The sequence below is a fragment of the Erpetoichthys calabaricus genome, chromosome 1 (genome assembly GCF_900747795.2).
Source record: "Erpetoichthys calabaricus chromosome 1, fErpCal1.3, whole genome shotgun sequence".
NCBI lineage: Eukaryota > Metazoa > Chordata > Cladistia > Polypteriformes > Polypteridae > Erpetoichthys > Erpetoichthys calabaricus.
The window spans coordinates 40635080-40650546 of record NC_041394.2 but is presented as its reverse complement, the minus strand read 5'-3'; the positions used below and the strand labels follow the sequence as shown (position 1 = coordinate 40650546).

Genomic DNA, 15467 nt, shown 5'->3' with positions numbered 1-15467 from the left:
TAAATGATGTAAATTACTGTATTGAAGATTAAAAGTAAAAAAATAACCTGCCTGAGAAAGTAAGAACTACATTAATAAAATTATTTGGCCAGCATGGTGTTGCTTTGTTTAACACTATTGCTTCCTGTATCCAGTGTCCTGTCCAGGCATTAGATGTATTGGGTTTGCATGTTCTCACCCAGCTGGCGTGCAAATTCCTGGTTACATTCTCAAAGACACATTTGTTAAATAAACTGGGTACAGTGATCCCTCCTTGATCGCGGGGATTGCGTTCCAGAACCCTCCGCAAAAGGTGAAAATCCACGAAGTAAAACCATATGTTTATATGGTTATTTTTATATTGTCACGCTTGGGTCACAGATTTGCCCAGAAACAAAGGAAGTTGTAGAGACAGGAACTTTATTCAAACACTGCAAACAAACATTTGTCTTTTTCAAAAGTTTAAACGTGCTCCATGACAAGGCAGAGATGACAGTTCCATCTCACAATTAAAAAAATGCAAACATATCTTCCTCTTCAAAGGAGTGCGTGTCAGGAGCAGAGAATGTAAGAGAGAGAGAGAGAGAGAGAAAAAAAGGAAGCACATCGCTTGACAAAGCAGCCACAAGTAAGCCCAGCAAGTAAGTGCAAACCAACTGAGGAAGCATGTACCAGAAATTAAAAGACCCATTGTCCACTGAAACCCATGAACCAGTGAAAAATCTGCGATATATATTTAAATATGCTTACATATAAAATCCGCGATAGAGTGAAGCCACGAAAGTCGAAGCGCGATATAGCGAGGGATTACTGTATTCTAAATTAGTCCCTGTGTGAATGCGAGGATGATTTTGTGCATGAATGGGCTCTGTGAAGGACCAGATGACCAGGGTAATTTCCTGCCTTGCACACAGAAAATAAAAGATAAGACTCTGGGTCCTCTGTGATGATGAACTGGATTAAGTGGTTTTTAAAATGTTATTACTATAACTATTAATTAAAGGTTACCTTTTATAGATCAATTGTATATGCATTGTATTTTCTTTGTGCATTCCCCCAAACCCCCCACGAGTACATGCATATATTACATGAGAAGGAAATCAAATTGAGTTATCCTTTGCCTGTTGGTCATCTTTGGGTCAAATGCATTGCAGGAGGAGAAGAGTGTGAGGATATCCATCTCTGTGTTACATCTCTTTTTGCACCCTGTCTATCTTGACAATATATACATCCTCAAAGTTCCAGGTTCACCAGCCTACTGCATTACTGTTGTCAATTTCTACAACTAGATAGGGTTCCAATTGTACATAGTTGAAAAACAACTTTTATAATTTGTGGATAAAATTGAAAACACATTTATATTAACTTTGAGGGACTATGTGAATGTAAGAAACTTCTTACTTTACTAATGATGAATTTTTAACTTGTTTTTGCAGATTTAATATTGTTCTTAACAGATACGAGTTTACAGAATACAACACATTTAAACTGATTACTATGAAACACACGGTATAAAATAGGTATTTAATAACTTATCATTTATTGTTAATAAGCGTGACTGATGGCAACACATCACCCTGAAGGGCGAAAGCACTTCTTATATCATAACGGTGCTTTTCAGTCTGTAGAGCTAATCAATGAAGCATGTTAATCAAAGACTGGATTGTTCATGGTATTACAGTTAAGTGATGGATTGAAAGTGAACAGACTTACTACTTACTTGGCTACACCAAACAAGAGTATTCCAAAACTCATTCCTGATTTAATGTTATGTTTTACATTTTGCTTTGACAGTGAACATGTTTAAGCATGCCAAAAATATAATGGCACCAAGATCACACAGGGGGCATGCTTTGATTGCCCTCCTGTAATACCGACGGCCGCAGCCGTTTAGCATATTATTAAATTTGTTTTAGATACGGGGAAAGATATTGTTCCAAGCGTATACTCCACAAAATAAAACAAACTAAATGACTAATGTCTACACCTAGAGATTGACCTAAAATTTAAAACACATTTCCAAAACATTTGACTGATTAGAGCCCTTCATCCGCCAATGTTGGCTCACTAGAGTATGCGATGCATTCCTGTTGATAAAATATTGGGGTCTCGCCACTAGAAGCTTTGGTTGAACAGTGGAAATAAACCCTTTGTACTCTTTTAGTGTTCTGCTCGGTCCTAACATGCATTTAAGATGGCTCATAAATAAATAACAGACAGCTCATTTTATCAGTTCCCAGAGGTTCACAGAGCATGTAACTGTTTTTGAGGACAGTGAGACTTCGAGGCGCACCGTATCCATCAATCTACCCATAAAGAATTTTAATTACCGAATATTACACCAGAGAGCAACGCAGATAATGGAAACGGGGGGTCTTTTTTGCGTCCCAGAGCTCAAGACACTACAATAAGCACCGCGAGCAGCACAGGGTCGAATAAAACGTCCCCCATGATATACCTAAAACAACGACCGGGCCTAGCATCAAATCCTGGGTTCAGTAATAATAAATAAAACAAGACAGCCCGTCGGTACTTACCCAACTCTGAATTCCTGCCTCAGACCCAAAAATCCATGGGTCTCCCCTTCCTGAATCCAATCAATCCCCCCCACCCCCAGCACCTTCACTACTGCTCCGGCCGCTGCTGCTGCACTGCGCTGCACTACACATCGCAACTCAATACTAGGACTGCAATCCGTTGCTTCTTGGAAGTTGTAGTCTTTACAGAGCTGTTTTCCGCCGTTACATTCCAGGTACTTCTTTTCCTAAACTATTACACCCATAAGGCAGTGCGAAAAGGAAAAAACAATTGTACTCGGATTAATGTTTGACCAATTAAAAAGTATTAAAGGCGAGGAGGCGGGCGAGATAAAGACAGCTTATCGAAGCTGTAGAGAAGGTCTATTTGTTTTCTAATTACTATGACTAAAAACCTGTCTTTTAATGTTTTACAGTTTATAATATGCGATTCTTTAATAACAACGTGTCGCAATGTTTATGAGTAATTGATATTTGGTACTACATGAAAGTAGAAAGAGAGTAAGTAGGCTACAGCTTCGAAGGTCTATTTGTTTTCTAATTACTATGACTAAAAACCTGTCTTTTAATGTTTTACAGTTTATAATATGCGATTCTTTAATAACAACGTGTCGCAATGTTATGAGTAATTGATATTTGGTACTACATGAAAGTAGAAAGAGAGTAAGTAGGCTAAGTCCCAATACGTCTAAAATAATTCAAAAGGAAAATCCGCTTTACGTAATGGAAGTAACTTAAGCCCCAATATTCGCACAAGCTACGTATGTTTTGTAGATGCTATTTAAAAACTGAATTTCTTTGCTGAGGTTGTAGTACTAGGGTGTTGTACCGTGTTAGCCATTATGAATGTAGGGAAAAGCCAAGCAAAATGACACCTTTTATTGGCTAACTAAAAAGATTACAATATGCAAGCTTTCGAGGCAACTCATGCCCCTTCTTCAGTCTTGTTTTTTTTTTTTTTTGCTTTGTATTTCTTTTTTTCCTTGTTTTATTTTGTATTCGTTTTGAAGTTAATGGTTGTATCTTATTACAATTATATGTTTGATTGAGTAGCATGCCATTATATTATTGTGATTTTGAAAATAAAATATAAAAACATTCTAATAATTTTATTTAAAAAATATATAGCTTCAAACGTTTTAATATTTTAAAGTTGAACTACAGAAACATGGGCCATGGAGAATTGATGTGCAAACAGTTCGATGTGTTAACCCTTTTGTTTTGGCACCAATGTACCATTTATTAAAATGTTCAACTAAACTTGAGTTTGCCACACTACATGGAATTCTGTTTGCAACATTGGAGGCTTAAAGTTTTTATAGACACCCCGACTGCAGGTGATGGGATGCCAGCTCAAACTATGGGTGATTCATCCCTGGTTGATGCAGATTCTCATTACCATTATCCCTTTTAGTCTTAGCACTCTATTCGAAGTCACAATTCCTAGTGACCACTTCCAAATTTTTGAAATGGCACATGGCTGTTTAAAATGGCAGGGTGGTCTTAGTTTCTGCTATGGTCAAGTGGCCAGTGACAGAAGTACATCAGCAGAGGTTTTGAGCGCATGACTGTTAGGCGATGTCGAGAGCTGCATTGTCAGCATAGCATGAGTGTTGAGCACTGTGTAGTCATGAGGTGCAACAGAGGTTTTTAAACACTACACTTCTCTGCATTGATCTGCTGAATGTAAGTGAGTAGGTGAACCTCCTTGTTTGGAGCTGCAAATGTATCAGTCTCTTGATGTTTTCCTTTACTGGACTGACACTGCAAATGCTGTTCTAGGTCTGCATCTCAATTTTCAGACTGTTCCCCCACATGGCTGCTCCATAACTGCTATGCGATCTCCCTTGCACTGCACCTGTGCAGCTTTACTACCGACTGTGCTTCACACAACTTGATTTGCCACACTTTTCCTAGCTCCAGGAGCTGAAAGCTCCACTGGCATCCCTGCACACAAGCCAATGGTCTGTCACAGATTGAGAAGCATTGGTGGAGCTGCAGAGGTATGAGTCTCTCAGCTCTCTTCCCCCATACAGATGGTGCAAGCAGTGCTCCAGATTTAGGATCTTAGCCCCAAGACTCTCATGCATCTTCTCCAAAGAGCCAAACCCATTGTTGTCTCTGCAGTACTCAGCACTTTGCTAAATCAGATGGTAGGTCTTATGCTCGCCATGCTTTTGACACCAGTGTAGTGCCAAGTGCCATGATGGATTCGCTGCTCTTTACATGACTCTTTTAGCTTGCACACTATTCTGAAATGGACTGCTTGCCTTTGTCACACTAGATGGAATTCTGTTTGCAACATTGCAGGCTTGCCATTTTTATTGTCATCCTTGCCGCTGGTGATGGAATGCCAACACATGCTATGGGCAACTCATCCCTGAGTGATGCAACATCTCAGTGCTGTTACACACCATTTCCTCATAACCTATATTTTTAATTAAGTTTGGGACACCATGTATGTTAAAGGAATACTCCACCCAAAAATTTTTCTATGTTACTTGCCCCATGTAGTTTTTAGTGGTGGCCAAGAAAAATTTTTATTCTCATATTTTTAAGGAGAAAGTACATGACAAAGATTCTGATTAAGTGGGACCCAGATGTGAAGATCTGCCTCTCCCCCTTCAGTAGTCAAGAATCCTGTCTTTAATTCAAAAGCACAGTATTATGGGAAGGTTTCTTTCCGGAAGTAAGTATTAATAATATTTTCACAAAAAATGCATGAATTTTGCATGTTTTGAGCACACAAATGGATTACAGACATGCTGATTATTTAAAATGAGTAACGTGAGAATTTTCTTTCTTTTTTGAGTGGAAACTTGCCATTGTCCAGCATTGGCCACTATTGATTCCCATTCAGGCAAAATCTTTGCAATTTACTTTCTCCATGAAAACATGAGATTAAACATTTTTCTTAGCCACCTCTTCAAACAGGTCAGGTCAGGTTGGGGAGCATGCACTGGTACAGCGCGTTGCCGCACCCACCACATGATCAAACAACTCGGGATCCTGGTTGGCAAACCCCCAAGCAGACACGCAGTCCAGTCCCACCATCCGGAAATGACCATCTATCTGCTGCAGCCATATGTTACATGGGCATCCCCTTGGCTTGGTCCAGCCATTCTAGTCCACAACAATGAGGATCCTGTGAGCCGGATCACCCTCGACCGTAGTACCATAACTAACGCTCCCTCTTTCGGGACTTTGTGAGTAACCACTCATTTTACACAAAGTCAAACCAGTGGTATACAAGATTTCTCCAAAGGGACACGGTACCGAAGGAATCTAGTCTTCATATCAGGTCACTGGATAGTGTCCATGTGTCACTACCATATAGTAAGACAGGAAGCAATAAAAGACTTGGACTTTCATCCTTTTGCATAGATATCAGGAGTGCCACACATCCCTTTCCAGCAACCTCATGACGCCCCCCCATGCTCTCCCAATACATCTATAGACTACATGGGGTAATTAACATATACAGTGGTGTGAAAAACTATTTGCCCCCTTCCTGATTTCTTATTCTTTTGCATGTTTGTCACACAAAATGTTTCTGATCATCAAACACATTTAACCATTAGTCAAATAATACAAGTAAACACAAAATGCAGTTTGTAAATGGTGGTTTTTATTATTTAGGGAGAAAAAAAAATCCAAACCTACATGGCCCTGTGTGAAAAAGTAATTGCCCCCTGAACCTAATAACTGGTTGGGCCACCCTTAGCAGCAATAACTGCAATCAAGCGTTTGCGATAACTTGCAATGAGTCTTTTACAGCGCTCTGGAGGAATTTTGGCCCACTCATCTTTGCAAAATTGTTGTAATTCAGCTTTATTTGAGGGTTTTCTAGCATGAACCGCCTTTTTAAGGTCATGCCATAGCATCTCAATTGGATTCAGGTCAGGACTTTGACTAGGCCACTCCAAAGTCTTCATTTTGTTTTTCTTCAGCCATTCAGAGGTGGATTTGCTGGTGTGTTTTGGGTCATTGTCCTGTTGCAGCACCCAAGATCGCTTCAGCTTGAGTTGACGAACAGATGGCCGGACATTCTCCTTCAGGATTTTTTGGTAGACAGTAGAATTCATGGTTCCATCTATCACAGCAAGCCTTCCAGGTCCTGAAGCAGCAAAACAACCCCAGACCATCACACTACCACCACCATATTTTACTGTTGGTATGATGTTCTTTTTCTGAAATGCTGTGTTCCTTTTACGCCAGATGTAACGGGACATTTGCCTTCCAAAAAGTTCAACTTTTGACTCATCAGTCCACAAGGTATTTTCCCAAAAGTCTTGGCAATCATTGAGATGTTTCTTAGCAAAATTGAGACGAGCCCTAATGTTCTTTTTGCTTAACAGTGGTTTGCGTCTTGGAAATCTGCCATGCAGGCCGTTTTTGCCCAGTCTCTTTCTTATGGTGGAGTCGTGAACACTGACCTTAATTGAGGCAAGTGAGGCCTGCAGTTCTTTAGACGTTGTCCTGGGGTCTTTTGTGACCTCTCGGATGAGTCATCTCTGTGCTCTTGGGGTAATTTTGGTCGGCCGGCCACTCCTGGGAAGGTTCACCACTGTTCCATGTTTTTGCCATTTGTGGATAATGGCTCTCACTGTGGTTCGCTGGAGTCCCAAAGCTTTAGAAATGGCTTTATAACCTTTACCAGACTGATAGATCTCAATTACTTCTGTTCTCATTTGTTCCTAAATTTCTTTGGATCTTGGCATGATGTCTAGCTTTTGAGGTGCTTTTGGTCTACTTCTCTGTGTCAGGCAGCTCCTATTTAAGTGATTTCTTGATTGAAACAGGTGTGGCAGTAATCAGGCCTGGGGGTGGCTACGGAAATTGAACTCAGGTGTGATACACCACAGTTAGGTTATTTTTTAACAAGGGGGCAATTACTTTTTCACACAGGGCCATGTAGGTTTGGATTTTTTTTTCTCCCTAAATAATACAAACCATCATTTAAAAACTGCATTTTGTGTTTACTTATGTTATATTTGACTAATGGTTAAATGTGTTTGATGATCAGAAACATTTTGTGTGACAAACATGCAAAAGAATAAGAAATCAGGAAGGGGGCAAATAGTTTTTCACACCACTGTGGAAAAGAATATATAATTTTTGGCTGGAGTATTCATTTAAGTTTGCCATGATTCTCAAAGTTTGGCACTTCACCTTCTTAATATTAATGGAGAAGGGTAGAGTGACAGAGAAATGGTAGTGCTTGGACTGACTTTGGTTATTGAAAAGTATTAAAGGAATTTGGAGGATAAATATTGATTCTTCTTTACCAGTTTTAAAAAAACTGTTGCCCCAATCAAGTTTTGGTTGAGGTTTTTAACTTGAAGTCATTACCAGTTTTACCATTTTGAAGGGCCTAAACTATGTAATAGGATTATAGGCTTCCCAATGTCAATTCCAACACCTACCTAGTTTGATTGTATATTTATAGATACAAAACAGACACTGTTTCTGTCTTCTTGCCTATGCAAGAAGATTAAAAATATACCCTGATACAGTGTCACTGTCTCTGTTAAGTTTTACAGGCTGTGATGGACGGCCACGGCCACTACCTGGCCGGGACGCCAGCAGGGTGGAAGGACCAGGGTAAGGGCATTGATGAGGCAATACCTCCTCTGGGACACTAGAGGGCAGCCTTCCTGGGTGGCTGTGGCACCACAGATTCCTGCTGGGCATGTTGGGAACTGGAGTTTGGTGAAGCCCTGTTGGGTTCTGTGGGGACCGCCAGGGGGAGCTGCAGAGCCCTGTAGAGGACCTCCAGAACACCTGGGTGTGATTCCAGGTAACAGTGATGAGCCACCTGGAGCACTCCCAGGACCTGAATAAGAGGAGCCGCCTCACTCTATTGGGGAACCAGAGTCAGGAGGAAGAAAACAAAGCCTGAGAAGGAGTGGAGGCAGATGGACTGGCAACAAGGAAATGAATGGACTGTATATTGTGGTGTTGGTAATGTGCATAAACTGTAAATAAACACGGGTGTTGAGTGAACCTGTGTCCTGCCTGTCTGTGTCCTGGGGTTAGGGTAGCAGTACACCCCCTAGTAGCTTACAAGGCCTATATTTAATGTGAAAGATAAAGTTTTTTAATTCACCAGCCCAGCAGTGTCCTGAAGTGTCTGATAACACAATGGCACTGGAAGAAGGGCCACAGTAGACTGTACTTTCTGAGGCAGTCTTCAGATGTGTGTAGCAAGCTACTGGGAATGTTTTGCCAGTCTGTGGTAGGCAGTGTATTAGTCTATACTGTGGGATCTCCTGGGGAAGCAACTTCAGACACTGCAGAACTCCTGAATAAACTTTTCAAAAGAGCCAGCTACATCACAGGATTGACCCTGGACACTCTGGAGCCTGTTATGGAAAAGACGATGGTGGCAAAATTGGATTCCATTATGAACAATACCTCCCATCTCCTCCTGAAGGTGCTTTTTTTGGAGTACTTTCAGCCAAAGGCTCTTTCTTTCAGGGTGTAATAAGAAGTGTCTCTGGAGATCTTTTCTGCCTGTAGCCATTAGGTAATTTAACACTTCCTCCTGATGTCCCATCCTTCACTACAGCCAGAGGCTATACAGACTCAATTTACTATAGTTTTTTGCTTAATATTTATTGTATTATTTGTTTTTTATTCTATTATATGGTACTTTGTGTCGATATCTGTTTATTTTGTTTTTGCTACTGTATGCATTTGAATTTCTCTTGGGCATTAATAAACCACATTTAATCTAATCTAAACTAATCTAATATAATTGTTCAGTGCTAAGTACATGGTCTATTTTCAGAGTAAACTACTGTAGAAATGCATTAGTAGTAGAAGTATTGTCAGTTGTACTTTTTTTTTAAATTTTATTTATTAATTTTATTGTAATCATTCCATACAAATAGATCAATTTATAACAAAAAAAAAAAAAATTGAAGACAAATCAAACCCCACCCCTGAGAAGGAGAGCTTAGCCAAAGGAGAATTGCTTAGGGCTTTTTAATAAGGCAACAAAAGAAAGGAAGAAATATATATAGGTAAATAAAAAATGGAGAAGGAAAATAAATGCGGTAATGGTTATTTCTCTTATTCTAAAATAATATTGATTAGATCCTGCCAGGTTTTGAAAAAATTCTGTACAGATCCTCTAACTGAGAATTTGATTTTTTCCAATTTCAAATAATATAAAACATCGGTTTCCCACTGACTTATCAGAGGAGAGTTAGGATTCTTCCAATTTAACAAAATAAGTCTGCGTGCCAAAAGTGTAGTGAATGCAATCACCGTTTGCTTGTCCTTCTCCACTTCAAGTCCGTCTGGGAGAACACCGAACACAGCTGTTAATGGGTTAGGAGGGATTGTGACCCCAAGGCTGCCCGAAAGGCACTTAAAAATTTTGGTCCAAAATGATGTTAGTTTGGTGCAGGCCCAAAACATGTGATCCAGTGAGGCAGGAGCTTGGTTGCAGCGTTCGCAGGTTGGATCTTGCCCTGGAAACATTTTGGACAGTTTTAAGCGAGACAGATGAGCTCGATATATAATTTTTAGTTGAATAATTCTATGCTTTGCGCATATGGAGCTTGAGTGATTTCTCTGCTTTGCTACCTTCCCTCCTTTTCTGATATATTCATTAAGAGATCTTCTTCCCATTGTCCTCTTGGGTCTTTGAAAGGAAGGGACTCTAATAAGATTTTATATAATGCGGAAATGGTGTTTAATTCCTCGAAATTGAGCAGTATTTTTTCCAGCATGGTGGATGGTACGAGGTGAGGAAAATCGGGCAGTTTCTGTTTAACAAAATTTCTAATTTGAAAATAGTGAAAGAAATGTGTAGCTGGGAGGTTGAATTTGGAACGTAATTGTTCAAAAGATGCAAATATGTTGTCTATATATAGATCTCTGAGCATTTTAATCCCAAAACTTTTTCAGGTATTAAAAACTGGATATGTTTGCGAGGGTTGAAAGAGGTGGTTCTCTTGCAGAGGTGCTGCGGATAAAAGATTTTCCATCTTAAAGTGCTTTCTAAGTTGGTTTCATATTCTGAGTGAGTAAAGCACATATATTTGCGGTAACTTGCATTTATTGGAGCGCAGATAAGGGAGTATAAAGAAGTACTACAGGAATTTACTTCTATTGCGAGCCAAGCCTGTGTATGTTCATTTTTTTGTGTCCAGGTTTTTATGGCTTGTATGTTTGCTGCCCAGTAATAAAACTGAAAATTAGGTAAAGCCATGCCACCTTCTGCCTGAGGTCTTTGTAGGGTCGCTCTTCGGATACGTGGGTGTTTTGAGTTCCAAATGAATGAGGTTATTGTTGAATCTAATTACTTAATAAATGATTTATTGATATATATTGGAATGTTTTGAAATAAAAAAAGAATTATAGGAAGAATATTCATCTTAACAACGTTAATTCTTCCGGCTAGAGTGAGATGAAGAGTTGACCATCTATGCAAGTCTTGCTTAATTTTTTCCATACAGATGGCAAAATTTTGTTGATAAAGAGCTTTATGTTTACTTGTGATATTTACCCCTAGGTATTTAAACTGATCTGCTATGGTACAAGGTAGTGTGTCCAATCTAATATTATATGCTTGTGAATTCACTGGAAAGAGTATACTTTTATTCAGATTAATTCTGAGACCGGATATCTTTTGAAATTCTGTTAGTGCTGTTAGAACTATAGGTACAGTGTTTTCTGGGTTTGATATATATAAAACCATATCATCTGCATATAGAGAAATTTTCTGTTCCAGTCCTTCTCTGATAATCCCCTTTATCTGATAAGAATTTCGTCTTCAGTGAACCGCCAGTGGTTCAATGGCGATTGCAAACAGCAGTGGTGGCAAGGGACATCCTTCTCTGGTACCACGTTCTAGCTTAAAGTAGTCTGAGCTAATGTTGTTAATATGAGATGGGATTAGATTCATACCTAGTGGCATGGATCGTGGACTATCTTAAAGACAGACCTCAGTATGTGCGTCTTGGGAACTGCACGTCTGACATTGTGGTCAGCAACACAGGAGCGCCACAAGGGACTGTACTTTCTCCGGTCCTGTTCAGACTATATACATCGGACTTCCAATACAACTCGGTGTCCTGCCATGTGCAAAAGTTCGCTGATGACACTGCTATCGTGGGCTGTATCAGGAATGGGCTGGAGGAGGAGTATAGGGACCTAATCAATGACTTTGTTAAATGGTCCGACTCAAACCACCTACACTTGAACACCAGCAAAACCAAGGAGCTGGTGGTGGATTTTAGGAGGCCCAGACCCCTCATAGACCCAGTGATCATCAAAGGTGACTGTGTGCAGATGGTGCAGACCTATAAATATCTGGGAGTGCAGCTGGATGATAAATTAGACTGGACTGCCAATACTGATGCGCTGTGCAAGAAAGGACAAAGCCGGTTATACTTCCTTAGAAGGCTGGCTTCCTTCAACATCTGCAATAAGATGCTGCAGATGTTCTATCAAACAGTTGTGGCGAGCGCCCTCTTCTACGCAGTGGTGTGCTGGGGAGGCAGCATTAAGAGGAAAGACGCCTCACGCCTGGACAAACTGGTGAGGAAGGCAGGCTCTATTGTTGGCATGGAGCTGGACAGTTTAACATCTGTGGCAGAGCGAAGGGCGCTCAGCAGGCTCCTATCAATTATGGAGAATCCACTGCATCCACTAAATAATGTCATCTCCAGACAGAAGAGCAGCTTCAGCGACAGACTGCTGTCACTGTCCTGCTCCACTGACAGACTGAGGAGATCGTTCCTCCCCCAAACTATGCGACTCTTTAATTCCACCAGGGGGGGTAAACGTTAACATTTAACATTATACAAAGTTATTGTCTGTTTTTTTTTTCACCTGTATTATTATCATTCTTTAATTTAATATTATTTATTGTATCAGTATGCTGCTGCTGAAGAATGTGAATTTCCCATTGGGATTAATAAAGTATCTATCTATCTATCTATCTATCTATCTATCTATCTAATACAAACTGAAGCTTCTGGGTTGGTATACAATAGTTTGATCCATGCACAAATATTCGGGCCAAACCCAAATTTCTCCAATGCAGTGAAAAGGTAGTTCCATTCAATCATATCAAATGGTTTTTCTGCGTCTAATGATAGTAATGTCTCTGGGGTGTTTGATTTTGCTGGTGAATATATAACATTAAACAAGCATCGGAGATTGTAAGATAGGTGTCGGCCTTTAATAAATCCAGTTTGCTCCTGTGATATTACAGAGGGCAGCACGTTCTCCATCCTTCTAGCTATGATTTTTGAGAGTATTTTAACATCATTATTCAGGAGTGAAATTGGTCTGTATGATACACATTGTAACAAGTCCTTATTTTGTTTAGGAAAGACAGTGATTAATGCTTGACAAAATGTTTGAGGTAGTATTTGGTTGTCTCTAGCTTCTGTAAATGTTGCCAATAAGAGGGGAGCTAGCTGAGTGGAGAATTTCTTATAAAACTCTACGGGGTAACCATCAGGGCCTGCTGATTTCCCGCTTTGAAGTGACTTTTTAGCATCCAGTAATTCTGTTAGTGTCAGAGGTTTATCCAGTTCCTCGGCACTTAAAGCATCTATTTGTGGTGTCTGTAATGTATCCAGAAATGCATTAGATTGTGTGTTGTCTTCTTTGAACTCAGTAGAATATAAGGATTTATAATAATCTCTAAATTCATGCATTATATTTTTATGGTCAATGATTTCTTCTCCATTCGTGTTGGTGATTAGTGGTATTGCATTGCGAACTTCTTGTTTGTGAGTTTGTTGAGCTAAAAGCTTATTAGCTTTTTCTCCGTGTTCATAGTAATGATGTCTTGACTTATAAATAAGTTGTTCAGTTTCTTTAGTTGTTAAGATGTTAAGTTCTGCATGCAGGGCCTGCCTTTTCCTGTGAAGAGCTTCACTTGGACGCCTGGCTTGTTCTTCATCTATTCTAGTAATTTCGCTTCTTAGCTCTGACACTTTCTTGGTTTCTAATTTATTTCTGTGGGAAAGATATGAAATAATCTGTCCTCTTAAGAAGGCCTTTAGAGTTTCCCACAGTGTTCCTGCAGAAACCTCTGTGGGCGTGTTTGTCTCTAGGAAGAAGCTGATTTGTTTGGATATAAATTCTGTGCAGTTCTCGTCTGCCAATAGAAGAGGGTTAAGACGCCATCTGCAAGGTGAGTGTGAGGGGCTTAATGATTTTAGCTCCAAGACTAGAGGGGCATGGTCGGAGATAACAATTGTGTCATATTTGCACGATTTAATCATAGGCAGGAAATTATTGTCTATAAAAAAATATTCAATTCTTGAGTAGCTATAATGCACTGGTGAGTAGAACGAATATGTTCTTGAGTTTGGGTTAAGAAACCTCCAGGGGTCTGATAAGTTGTGGTCATTTAAAAATTGTGTAATTGTCTTTGCAGTGTTAGATGTCGTCTCCCCTTTCACAGGAGTCCTATCTAAGAGTGGATTTAAAACACAATTAAAGTCCCCAGCCATTATAATTTTATGAGTGTTCACATTGGGAATGGATGCAAATAGATTTTGCATGAATTCCTTATCATCGACATTGGGAGAATAAACATTTATCAAAATCATTTTACTGTTAAATAAGTTGCCCATGACCATCACATATCTCCCTTCAGGGTCCGATACTACATATGATGCTACAAATGGAACTGTTCTGTGTATGAGAATTCCCACCCCTCTAGTTTTCTTTATAAAGCTAGAATGGAACATTTGGCCAGTCCAGTCTTTTTGTAGTCTGAACTGATCCTTGCTTAGTAAGTGGGTCTCCTGTAAAAATACTATTTTAGCATTTAAGCCTGTTAGGTGAGAGTATACTTTCTCTTTAATTCATGATTCAGGCCTTTAACATTCCAGCTCACAAAGTTAACTGTCCCATCATGGAGACATTGATTCTGAGTTTTTAATGTCATTTTATAGTCTTAACTGGTAGTGAGGCAGTTTTAATCTTAATTTCAAAATTCCCCATGAGTTATTGCATTTTAGCCTATCGTTGCATTGATACTTATAGTTATAAGGATTAGAAGAATAGATTAGATATAGCCTGCTCTCCTTCTCTCCCCCCTTTATCCCCCCCCCCCACCATTTTGCCTCCCCACTTGAGGCTTGATCCCACTTCGCGATGTCCTGGTCCTCTGACATACAAAGAGACAGAGCACGTCCAAAACAAAACATACCCCACCCCGCAGCAGCGTTTGAGAATTAAAACAAAGAGATATCTATTGCAGCATAATTCTAAATATTATCTGCCGAAAATATAATCATTAACAGTCTTTAAGCTTAAAATAATCTTCAGCAATTTTAAGATATTAAGATATTAAGATAATAAAAGAAAGAACCCTGGGAATGATTTTAAAAAGTAGTCTAGGATAAACATAGTAAATCCTAATGTAATAGTAGAAATAGTAGAAATAGCAATAAACCAAGAGTATGATGTTAAACAGTCTACTTTAAGGTAGTAAAAAAAAAACAACCCTACTTTAGTTACTTCCACACTCACTTCTATAACTGTAATTAAGACATAAACATATAATGTCCAAGTAAAGAAAAGGATATATAATTATAATACCAGTCTCTTTAAAAGTGGATCCAACAGCAGATGATAGGTCCTTCCCATGTCTTGACAGAATACGGCTCCTTATTAACTTTCAAAAAAGTGTCGGAAACAGCTTCTTTAGTTCCTTTTCAGCTTCCTCCTTGCTTGGAAATACATAATATTGGTCTTGAACTTCCACTTTCAGTTTGGCAGGATACAAGAGGCTGTATTTAATATCGGCTTTCTGTAGCAACTTTTTAATGTTAAAGTAGACTGCGCTTTTTGCAGCTGTTAATGGTGAGAAGTCAGGGAAAATCCGAATAAGATTATTTTCAAATATAATCTCTTGCTTGTGTCTGAGAAGTGCCATCACATCAAGCTTACATTGTAATCGCTCGA

The 15467-nt window shown here is 39.4% G+C and overlaps 2 protein-coding genes across 2 annotated transcripts in view; both read right to left on the bottom strand.

Annotated features, from left to right (window-relative positions):
* Positions 1-2670, bottom strand: part of LOC114649008 (transmembrane protein 150A-like) — a 61140-nt gene extending 58470 nt beyond the window's left edge. The window contains exon 1 of the mRNA XM_028798410.2: positions 2517-2670. The gene's annotated coding sequence lies outside the window, so the exon portion shown is untranslated. The remainder of the gene's footprint in view (positions 1-2516) is intronic.
* fam136a (family with sequence similarity 136 member A) overlaps positions 1-15467 on the bottom strand; it is a 429951-nt gene that overhangs the window by 278264 nt on the left and 136220 nt on the right. The window lies entirely within an intron of this gene.